The 12,941-nt window shown below is 34.4% G+C and overlaps 1 protein-coding gene across 1 annotated transcript in view; it reads left to right on the top strand.

Annotated features, from left to right (window-relative positions):
- KCNIP1 (potassium voltage-gated channel interacting protein 1) overlaps positions 1-12,941 on the top strand; it is a 576,971-nt gene that overhangs the window by 37,447 nt on the left and 526,583 nt on the right. The window lies entirely within an intron of this gene.

Consider the following 12,941-nt stretch of genomic DNA (forward strand, 5'->3'; position numbering starts at 1 on the left):
GGAGTATTTTGTTATTTCCTTCATCAGCTCCTTGAGGGATTACAGGAGGAAACAAAGGCAAACAGTGTTAAAAGATTTGCCTGGGGTCATATAGCTAGTCAGTGTTTGAGGTTAGATTTGAACTCAGGATGAGTCTTTCTGATTCCCAGTCTGTTTCTATATATATTAATATACTCCACATAATACATAGTAAATGCTCATTGTTTGATTGAATATGGATAGATACGTAGAATTATTTGGATTTTAGAGCTTAATGAGACTACAGCCTCATTAAATATAACCCGCCTTACTTTATAGATAAAGAAAACAAGTTTCAGAGAGATTATGTGAATTAACCCAAGCTAACAGCAATAAGTAGCAGGGTGAAAAATTTAACTTAATTCCTTTCACTTCAAATCCAACATTCTTTCTGCTATACTTTTTGATTTCTCAAGAGCACAGATAGTCATGACTAACAAACATTTTGGAAAATACATGAGTTAAATGAATTTAATGTGCTTTCCTTTACATACAAAGATGATCTACTTATCTCCTATCTGTAAAACACAAATCTAGAATCGGTATTCCTACAGAACACAGATGGTTTACATTCAGCCATCTATATTGTCTCTTCACCCCATTTGTGACTGAATATTGTACATCTGCAAAACAGCTGGCTAGGGAAGGGTGTGGGCAATTTACAAAATACATAATCAGCAAATGTGAAGATCAAATCTTGGGCATATCAGCACATTTTCTTTATATCCTCAAATTAACTATGACTATAGGACTTTTGTGATTAGATAAAACAAAATATTTAAAATCAATAACCACTGACAAGATCCCTTGGATCTTGAAATTGGAGCAAGAGAGGTAGGAAAATTACATAAGTTTATTCTTTTATAGATAAGCTTCTTTTTTGACTTGCTTATTTATATAATTCTGAACTTAAGAAATAAAATAAGCATTTCCATAACTTAGTAGAATAAAAAAAAGATTATTTTATCTGTTATGCGACTTCTTGGGCTATCTCTAGATAACATAAACCCCTTGGGCTGCCTTTAGATAAGACATCACTTTGATAAATTAGCCCAAGGCACAGAAATACTGCAGTTGGTATGGAGATGCAATTTAATTTCCAATTAAGCTTGATTTTGGGGCTGAAGTAGTTTACTTGTTCCACACTGTGATGATTATCCCCAATCAAACCTGTTATGTTTAGAGCTTATTCTCCCATGGTGTGGACTCTCAAAAAAAAAAAAGTCTTTTTACATTTAGAAAGCTACTTACCTTGGGCCATATATGCCATGTCTGAGTATTTTTTCTAATATATGAATTATAACCATTTGGATCATGATCTTTCTATTACATGGTAGAAATTCTCAAAATCTCAGTAATCTGTTCTCCAAGTTTAGGGTACTTTAGTCTCCGTATAATTTCCCCTCGTTTTCTCACTTATTGATTGATGAAATAGAACAAGTATAATAAAAAATGACTACACATGAACCTAAAATTTCTATCATGTACATCTTGCTATTCCTTTTAAATATATAATAAAATTATCATGTAAACTTCTTTTTTCTTCCCCAGTCACAGAGATGATTACAGTTAAAACACAAACATATATATATATACATATATAAAATTATTTTATACGTACTTCTATTTATCTATTATTTGTTCAATATCTAAAATATATTATTATTATGTATCTATTTACCTTTTGATCCAGTAAACCTGGATTTATTCCCTTTTCCTGTTTTATAAACAATTAGTTATGGACTTAGCAAGGTCTCAGGACTTCTCCAAGGTCAATAAAAAAAATAGAATTAAGAATCAGGCTTTTATTGTTCATGGACCAATAAATTTCGTTGTTTCCTCTTTAGGCCAGGTAGAAAATGCATTTGTATCTGTGTGTTAGTGGGTTTATTTATAATTATGTGAATTCACATCTTTTGTTACAAGTTGTGATTCCACTGGTCCCAGATTGGTCCCAGTCTTGTACTTATGCCTGGATACCTATATTTGATGGAAAGAAAGTAGCAGCTTACTGGTGGGTCTACTTGACACAAGTCTCTTCTTACTTCAATCCATCCTCCATTTAGTCATTAAAGTGATTTCTAAAGTGCAGATCTGCCTGTATCACCCTCCACCTGAAACCTCAACTCAACAAAATCCAGTGGCTCCCTCTTACCTCCAGGATTAAATAAAAAATGCTCTGTTTAGTATTAAACAGGTTGTGTTATAAAGACCACAACCTTCTCCTATTTTTCCAACCTTTTTATACTTTACTCCCTAAGTGTACTCTTGGATGCAGTAACACTGGCTTTTTTTTTTTAATTTTATTTTATTTAATAATAACTTTATATTGACAGAATCCATGCCAGGGTAATTTTTTTTACAACATTATCCCTTGCACTCGTTTCTGTTCTGATTTTTCCCCTCCCTCCCTCCACCCCCTCCCTTAGATGGCAAGCAGTCCTATATATGTTAGATATGTTGCAGTATATCCTAGATACAATATATGTTTGCAGAACCGAACAGTTCTCTTGTTGCACAGGGAGAATTGGATTCAGAAGGTAAAAATAACCAGGGAAGAAAAACAAAGATGCAGATAGTTCACATTTGTTTCCCAGTGTTCTTTCTTTAGGTGTAGCTGCTTCTGTCCATCATTTATCAATTGAAACTCAGTTAGTTCTCTTTGTCAAAGAAATCCACTTCCATCAGAAAACATCCTCATACAATATCGTTGTTGAAGTGTATAATGATCTCCTGGTTCAGCTCATTTCACTTAACATCAGTTCATGTAAGTCTCTCCAGTCCTCTCTGTATTCATCCTGCTGGTCATTTCTTACAGAACAATAATATTCCATAACATTCATATACCACAATTTACCCAGCCATTCTCCAATTGATGAGCATCCATTCAATTTCCAGTTTCTAGCCACTACAAACAGGGCTGCCACAAACATTTTAGCACATACAGGTCCCTTTCCCTTCTTTAGTATCTTTTTGGGATATAAGCCCAATAGAAACACTGCTGGATCAAAGGGTATGCACAATTTGATAACTTTTGGGGCATAATTCCAGATTGCTCTCCAGAATGGTTGGATTCGTTCACAACTCCACCAACAATGCATCAGTGTTCAAGTTTTCCCGCATCCCCTCCAACATTCATCATTATTTTTTCCTGTCATCTTAGCCAATATGACAGGTGTGTAGTGGTATCTCAGAGTTGTCTTAATTTGCTTATTAATAATAATTTTCTCTGATCAATAATGATTTGGAACATTCTTTCATATGAGTGGTAATGGTTTCAATTTCATCATCTGAAAATTGTCTGTTCATATCCTTTGATCATTTATCAATAGGAGAATGGCTTGATTTCTTATAAATTAGAGTCAGTTCTCTATATATTTTGGAAATGAGGCCTTTATCAGAACCTTTAACTGTGAAGATGTTTTCCCAGTTTGTTGCTTCCCTTCTAATCTTGTTTGCATTAGTTTTGTTTGAACAAAGGCTTTTTAATTTGATATAATCAAATTTTTTTATTTTGTGATCAGTAATGGTCTCTAGTTCATCTTTGGTCACAAATTTCTTTCTCCTCCACAAGTCTGAGAGATAAACTATCCTATGTTCCTCTAATTTATTTATAATCTCATTCCTTATGCCTAGGTCATGGACCCATTTTGATCTTATCTTGGTGTAACACTGGCTTCTTGACTGTTCCTCAAACCAGACCTCATCTCTTGGCTCCAAGCATTTTCTCTGACTGTCCCCTATGTCTGGATGCTCTTCCTCTTGTGCTCTACCTACCAATTTCCCTGGCTCTTATTAAGCCTTAAACCTCCTGGCTCAAACTAAAATTCTGTCTTCTACAAGAAGCTTTCCCTACCCCTTCTTTATTTTAATGTCTTACTTCTGATATTTTTTTTTTCTTACTTATCCATTTGCTTTACCTATATTTATTTGCATGTTGTTTCCCCCATTACATTTTAAGCTCCTTTTGTTCTGGGACAATCTTTTGCTTCTTTTTTTGTATTCCTGGTGCTTTTAATGGTATCTACCATGTAGTAAGCATTCAATAAATGTTTATTGGTTGATGATAAAATCATCAGGTTCAGAAAAATTCTAGGAGAAAGACTCTTGATAGAAACAGGGTCATCAAAAGGTGGTGCTATTCCTAAGAACATTCTATTCAAATCAAAAAGCCCCATAAAGATACTTTGAGCTGGACTCCACACAAAGTTTTACAAAGTACAGAGGCTTTCATACTCCCTGATCATTTTCCATCCTTTATTAAGTGTCAAGAGAGATTATTGCTTTATAATATAATTTGATGCCTAGAAGTGCTATTATTTTTCATTCCTAGTTATCTCCCATTATTTTTCTTGAGATTTTAGACATTTTGTTTTCTTCAAGCTTTATCACTAACTAGTCATCTGACCATGAACAAATAATTTTAATTCTTTGAGCTTCCATTTCCTCATTTGTTAAATGAGGATAATGTTTTCTCTCCTCATAAAGTTTGTTGTAGGAATCAATCAAACTTTAAAAAATATGTGAAAATTCTTTGATAAGAATAAGCTACAAGACAAATATAAGGAAATATTGTATGATTTAGAAAATTATATTTGTGTATATATATATTTATATTTATACATATACATATACATATACATACATATATATATATTTGCTGAGACAATTGGGGTTAAGTGACTTGCCCAGGGTCACACAGCTAAGAAGTGTTAAGTGTCGAGATCACATTTGCACTCAGGTCCTTCTGACTTCAGGGGTGGTATTCTATCCACTGCGGCACTTAGCTGTCCCCTCGAAAATAATATTGAACTTTAATCTCACTGGGCCTTAATTTTCTCACTTATAAAATAGATAAACCTCTTAAGGCCTCTCCTAACTCAAGAGATGTGATCCTATCATTTATGGAAAGCTTTTTTTAAATTTCAAAGTAGATTCATGATGTTGTTAAAGTTAACAGACCAAAATCCAAATAAATTTCTTTGCAGTTATGTCCATTATGAAATACAGCATCATAGAGTGCAAGGAAAATTTGATTTCAAGTCAGAGATTCTGGTTTTGAATCCCAGATCTCTTCTATGAAAACTGAAGCAGGTTACTTTAACTCTCTGGCCTCAGTTTCATTATATGTAAAATAGAAGATTGGAATAAATTACTTCTACAATCTTTCAGCCATCTAATTGGCACCTATCCATAAATGCCCCCATTTTACTTAAAGAGGATGATTGATTTCCCGGAATTTCAAAAGTGATGAGCCTACCTCCTAACTCCAATAACCAATTCACTATCTTCTTAACTCCAAGCCTCTGTCTGAGAAATGCTTCAATCATGTTTGAAGCATCAGAACCCCTAGCATTTAAATTAATTTGCAGTACTATACCAATCAAACTCCCAAGAGAACACTTGAAAAAGCTAGATGAAATAACAGTTTTCACGTGAAGGAATAAAATGTCAAAAATCTCAAGGGAAATAATAGGAGATAACTAAGAATGAAAGGGTAATAACACTTCTAGACATCAAATTATTTTACAAAGCAATAATCATCAAAACTCTTAGGTACTGGTTTTTAAAAAGGGAAGTTGATCAATAAAACAAATTAGATAAGCAAGAAACTGAAGCAATTGAAATCAATAACCCACTGCTCTACAAACCTAAGAACATAAACAACTTGGGGAACTTTCTATTTGACAAGAACTGATGAAAAAACTGGAAAGTGTTAGGGCAAAATTTAGGTTTAGACCGATATTTTATAATATTTACTCCCAGTAATATCATAAAGAATGCATAATTTGAATCAAGTAATCAACAATTCTTCAATGTTCTGTCCCAAGCACTATGCTAAGTATTGGGGATACAAAAATAAAGATGAAGTATTCAGTAGGATGAGTTGAAAGTGCTTGCCCTCAAGGATTTTACAATCTATCTTAATCTGATGTAAATTAAACCATAAATTAAAAAAAAAAACATAGAAGAGAATAAGATCTGAAAACTTTCACAATGACAGCTAGGGGAGAATTCTTAAACAATTAAGGGACAGTGACAATCTAAGTGAAATAAAATCTTATGTAATTATAATGAACAAGCTTAGCCCTGGAAAAGTCAAGAAATTAATTTAAGTGGTTACTATGTGCAAAATGCTGCAGATACCAAAAAATGGAAGAAAAAATATCTTCTTGGTTCTCAAGAAAGGTACTTTCATTTTTTTTAATTTTACATGTAATTTATTTTTCTTTTCTTTTTTTGTGTGTTTTCTATTATAGCTTTTTATTTACAAGTTATATGCATGGGTAATTTTACAGCATCGATAATTGGCAAACCTTTTGTTCCAATTTTTCCCCTCCTTCCCCTCACTTTCTCCCCTAGATGGAAGATTGACCAATACATGTTAAATATGTTAAAGTATAAATTAAATACAATATTAGTATACATGTCCAAACAGTTATTTTGATGTACAAAAAGAATCAGACTTTGAAATAGTGTACAATTAGCCTTGAAGGAAATGAAAAATGCAGGTGGACAAAAATATATGGATTGGGAATTCTATGTAATGGTTCATAGTCATCTCCCAGAGTTCTTTCTCTGGGTGTAGCTGGTTTAATTCATTAGTGATCTATTGGAACTGATTTGGTTCATCTCATTGTTGAAGAGGGCCACATCCATCAGAATTGATCATCATATAGTATTGTTGTTGAAGTATATAATGATCTCCTGGTCCTGCTCATTTCACTCAGCATCAGTCTCTCCAGGCCTTTCTGAAATCATCCTGCTGGTCATTTCTTACAGAATAATAATATTTCATAACATTCATATACCACAATTTACCCAACCATTCTCCAATTGATGGGCATCTACTCAATTTCCAGTTTCTGGCCACTACAAAGAGGGCTGCCACAAACATTCTTGCACATACAGGTCTCTTTCTGAAAGGTACTTTCTAATAGCAAATATGTAAATAACCAGGTATGTACAACATATACAGGAATAGCTGAAAAGTAATCTCAGAGGGGAAGACATATGGGAGGGAAGGGGAGATGTCTTGCAGAAGATGGGACTTGACCTGAATCTTGAAGGAATCCAGAGAAGCCAAGAGGCAGAAGTGAGAGGGTGAGCATAGCAAACAGTGGGCCACCTTGTGCAAACGCATGGAGTCAAACAAAGTAAGATCTCATTCAGTTCTTCAGTCCAGAGTGTGAAATACTATAGATATTATCAGACACAGACCATGATGCATTGATTAGTTTGGGTTGAACTATTTTTGTTCTCATTCTGTCTGTCTCTGACTCTCTGTCTTTCTGTCTATGTCTCTGTCTCTGTCTCTCTCCAGACACACACACACACACACACACACACACACACACACACCTTTATCACATGGTAGGGAACAGAGAAATATTATAAATGTGCCCTCTTGGGAGGGAAGCATTATTTCTAGACTTAAGATTATGGCAACAATGGTAATAATGCAGATTAAATGTAAATGTATCATGAGTATGTCTCCCTCCTCCCCAATAACTATATGTCAACCATTTATCAGCATATTCCTAAGTAAGGGGAGATATTCTTGAGAAGACCTCTCAATGTCTCTCAAACCACAGTGAGAAGGTTACTGCTAACTGTTCTCATAGGACAGGTCATATTCACAGTGAAATAAGATAGTGAATCCCAGAGGTCTAATTAAAAAGTAGAAATAATTGAACAGGATCCCTTCTTTTACAAAGAAGGAATATGAGGCAAAAGATCAGACTCAGGATTGTATGTAGGCTTTGGGTCTAGTTTGGAAGTCATTTCCTAATTTTATAGAGCAGAATGCTCTCACCAGCTGAGAAACTAAGAGCCCTAGACACAGCTGGCTGGTTTGGCTTTGAGACAACCCTTTCTCATTTGTAGATGATTTTTAATTTCATTTTCCTATGGGGAAGAGAGCATGGGGAGTTTTGTTTACCAGAAAGTGGGAAACCCAGATGGAGACCAGGAGAGAGAAAGAGGAGATTTTGAGGTATATTTAAAAGAAATTGTCACAGGGCACAAAAAAATCAATAGTATCTTTGAATTAGGGTTGTTATGGAGGGAGGAGGGTATCATCCAGCTGGGACCTGGGCATCCCCAAATGCCCCATTAAGGTTATAGCCCTGTATTTGATTATCTTGATATGATTTCCTTTTCTCTGTATTTAGGAACCAGAATGAGATATGAGTGAATAGAACCAGATGTGCACAGAATAATTTTGCCAGTCCTGGCTAAAAACAAGGGAATGTTTAACCTATAGCTAATGGAGCACATAATGGGAAACATCTGGGAAGCTTCAAATATTATCATGATAGTGATGACACTTTAAATATACATACTATCTTTCTTGATGGACTTCCTGCTTTGTTCTGAATGACTGAAATCAGAAATTCCTTCAACTCCATCAGCGTCTTAACTAGAAGTATTAAGGTAAACCCAACCAGTTTTTCCAGACTGGCTCATCTCAACTTCACAGAATGTTGTGTAGGAAGACACTGAGAAGGAGTAGAACCTACTTTACTTCCCCTGTCAATTGCTAATTGGAACAAATTGGCCTAATTCTCTTCGTAACTATTTCCCTATCTTCCCTTCTTTTTCCTATATTCTCTCTATTCTCTGTTTCTTTATCTTTGACTCTTAATTTTATTATTAATTTAATGTATACCAAAAGAAAAGAAAGAATATTTTCATTCTGTATTCAAAATAAAACAGAAAAAAAATTATATGTGAAATTATCACATATCATAATACATAAAGCTTGCTTTTTTATTTTTATGCATCTTTTTAAGTCTTGTTTTTTAGATAAGTAGATATGTATGTGTATATATATGTATATATATAATTCACTGGTAAAATATTATTTTCAAAACTCTTGTTTTCTATATTTCCCTAAGAGCGTCCTTCTATTCACTTCATGCATTAACATTTTTTCAGTATGTTTTCTTTTTCTTCTTGGGAGGGCAGAATTGTCTTAAGTTCTACTCTCCCTATAATCATAAATAAAAAGTAAAATACATTCTTTATGATAAATGATTGTAGTCAAGAAAAAAATCCACAAATTGATCATGTTCAAAAAAATGTATGTTTCATCCTATACAAGAATACATCACTACTTCCCCATCAGGAAGATAGCTCATTTCATGATGGGTTCTCTGAAATCATACTTGTTCACTGATTAATCAGAGTTAAATCTTTCAAAGTTGTTTGTCTTTACAATATTGGTATTACCATGTAAACTGTTCTCCTGATTATGCTTAGTTGAGTCTATATCATTTCATATGTCTTCCTAGGTTTCAGTGGACTCTTGTCCCCTTTCATAATTTCTTACAGTATAATAATATTCCATTACTTTGATTTACAATAATTTATTCAGCATTTCCCCAAGTGATAATTACTTCCTTTCTTCCAATTCCCTTCTTTACATCCCTTGCCTTTCTTTTCTTTTCTTGCTCTTTTCCTTTTATTTTTCCTTTCTTTCTTCTGTATCTTTCTTCTTTATTCTTTTATTTCATTGGGATATAGCGGTAGCATTGGTTATGCACAGTTTAGTGACCTTTGGGGTACAGTTCCAAATTACATTCCAGAATGAGAGGACCAATTCATATATCTACTAATAAGTTATACTCTGTCTCTCTATAGCCCTTCCAAAAATTGTCACTTTTCTTTTTTGTAATTTTTTGCCAAACTGATAAATGTGAGGTAGGAATATATGTCTCATTGTCTTTTTTTTTTTCTTAAAATTTCTGCCTCTGTATCTCTCCCAAGTTCTTCCCTCTCTGTACTCTCTCCTTTCCTTTCTTTCACTTTGTCTCTTTCACTCCTTTCTTCCATTCATTTATTCATCAAGCATGTGTTAAACACCTACTATGTGTCAGGCAGTATGCTATGGTCTGAAGATAAAAAACAAACAAACAAACAAATCCCTGACCTTCAGAAGTTTGCATACTACTGCTAAGAATCAATATGCATGTAGTCAACAAATGGAAAGTATTCCTTTATTTTCAAGGATTCTTATCTTTTTTTCTATGTCTCCTCTTCTTAGGGTTGTGGATCTTATGGAAATGTCCCATTTCCAATTGTGAAGATTCTCATATATTTCCATACCTCTTGGTTATCCATCTAGGACCTCTTGACTCTAAATATTTTCCTGACTGTGTCATCAGATAGATGATAAAAGCCAACTTGTTTTGAAAAAAAATTTCCCCCTCCTCATAAAATGCACAACCTTTATGTTTAAGCTACCCTACTTTTAAGGAAACAAAATCAATTTTAGAAGTTTACTATGTGCCAGTCACTGTGCTAAGAGAATAAAAGGAAAAACAGACAGCCTTTGCCCTTGAGGAGCTTACATTCTGATGAGTTTTAAAGACCCCAGATGTCCCACACATACATTAAAGAGTTAGAGGAGTTAAACAATGTAGGGACTCTATCTTAGAGGCCTGCTGCTGACATTCATGGCTAACCCTTTTCTCCTTTCCTCCTTCTATCATGGCAGGACCATAGAAGCTCCTTACCCCCCATGAAATCATGGCATAGACACACACACACACACACACACACACACACACACACACAAACACACCCCTGTGGTATCCTTTGCCTTGAATCCCCTTGGATTGTCCCTTTCTCTCTCCCTAAATGACTCATTTCAAATCTTGGACTTTTTCTTGAATGTGCCATTATAAAGCAGTCTGGATTTATACCGTACTTACCATCTGATATTTGTGAAAGCCTCTTTTAAATCCCCCAATTGGTTCAATAGACTATGACGCATGCATCTATATTCCTTTAATCTTTCTTCTTCTCCATCAATTATCAAATTTCTTCAATTCTGAGGCTGAAGGAATGATTCTGGAAGTATATATTTGAATACTCTGCCGGAAAAGTGGGTCAGTCACTAAGCATTTATTAAGCGCCTATTGAAACTGTGCTGTGTTAGGATTTGGGTACCTACATTTTTTTTAGTCCCACCTACATCTATTTGGCTGCAGCCCTGCTTAAAGCTGGTTAATATAGCTCCAGAAGACACATCTTGGTTTGGGTGGTTTTGTGGCTTCTGCTGCTAGCTTTGTCTCTTTGGGATCAGAAGTTCTTTGGGAAAGACTATGGAAGAAAAATCCTTTCTGGTGAATCATGGGCCTGTGAGCACTTTATTTCACTATGAGAGATGGACCGAAAATTAAGGGGGAGGCAGAAGCTAATTAGCAGTATGATTTATTAAAAGCTAATGAATGCTTTCTGCTCCCAGCCAGCAATTATATCAAAATGCATTTTTTCTCGTGTCTAACTTGATCATGCCTAAATGCCCATTATTTCATGTTCACCTTGGGATTTCCAGGGGAGTGCAAACAGGTATAAGATTTCTCAAACTATGACAGTAACTCTGAAAGCTTTAATAGGAGAAGTGTGAAAAAAGTTAAGCAAAATCCACAGCACATCTTGGATCAGTGTAGTAAGAGAATCAGTAATGGACAGAACCTCGTACTTGGGTTAATAAATCTTGAGTTCAAATCCTGATCAGGCACTTACTAGTTGAATGTCTTTAGTCAAATTATAGTCTCTCTCAGTCTCAATTTCCTCATTTATAAAATGGGAATATTAACAGCACCTGGCTCATAGTTTTGTAATGAAGCTTGAATGAGATAACAATATGCAAGATACTTTGCAAGCCTTAAATGCTGTATGAATATTAATTGTTATTATTTGGCCATCTAGACTGGGTATTTTTTTTATTTTAAATAATTATTTTGTTTTTCCAAGTACATTCAAAGATAGTTTCCAACATTCACTTTTGTAAAATGTTGTGTTCCACATTCCTCCCCGCTCCTCAAAGCTTCCTATGTAGGTTAAATATGTGCAATCCTTCTAGGCATATTTTCATATTAGTCATGTTGTGCAGGAAAAATTTGATCAAAAAGTTAAAAAAATGAGAAAGAAAAAATAAGCAAGCTAACAGCAACAAAAGGTGAAAATACTATGATCCATATTCAGTTTTCATAGTTCTCTCTCTGGATGTGGATGGCACTTTCCATCACAAATCTATTGGAATTGCGTTGAGTCACCTCATTGTTGAAAAGAGTCAAGTCCATCATAGTTGATCATCATATATAATCTTGTTGTTACTTTATAAATTGTTCTCCTGGTTCTGCTCACTTCATTTAGCATTAGTTCACGTAAGTCTTTCCATATTTTTCTGAAATCAGACTGCTCATCATTTCTTATAAAATAATAATATTCCATTACATTCATATACCATAACTTATTCAGACATCTCCCAACTGATAGGCTTCAGACTGGGTATTCTTAAGAAGTAGATTTTCTAGGTTGGTCTCACCAAATCTCATACAAAAAAAATTGAGGACTCCTGGGAGATAAAGATATTCCTGTGCATCATAGACATTTATGAACATTAAGCAAACATATGAAGATTTTATGTACATCAGCACTCATTATTTAGGTCACTTGGTTAAGCATTTATCATAAAAAGAACCATGGTGCTGAATGTAATAGAATGTAAGATCTCAGAGATCAAGGACTATTTGAGATTAATCTTTGTATCACCAATATATAGCAAATGTCTGGGTCATATTAACTGTTTGATAAGTATTTATTGAATTGAATTCAGAAGCAAGGAGTGCTCATAAATTTTGAAATCCTGGGTTTGTCATTTATTTGGTGGCAATTTGGGCCACTTTTTTTATTTGTGAAGAGAATTAACTGTGGCAAAAGGAACAGAGAGCAAGAATCAGAAAAACTTGGTTTCTATCTGAACTGTCTGAACTTGGGTAGGTTACCTCACCTAAGCAGCTTAGTAGGGCCATGGATGGACCTGGATTTAAGAAGACTCGAGTTTAAAAGTGGTTTCAGACACTTGCAAGTTATGTGAACATGGATAAGTTACCAACTCTCTGCCTCAG

This window comes from Antechinus flavipes, chromosome 2 (assembly GCF_016432865.1).
Source record: "Antechinus flavipes isolate AdamAnt ecotype Samford, QLD, Australia chromosome 2, AdamAnt_v2, whole genome shotgun sequence".
Taxonomy (NCBI): Eukaryota; Metazoa; Chordata; class Mammalia; order Dasyuromorphia; family Dasyuridae; genus Antechinus; species Antechinus flavipes.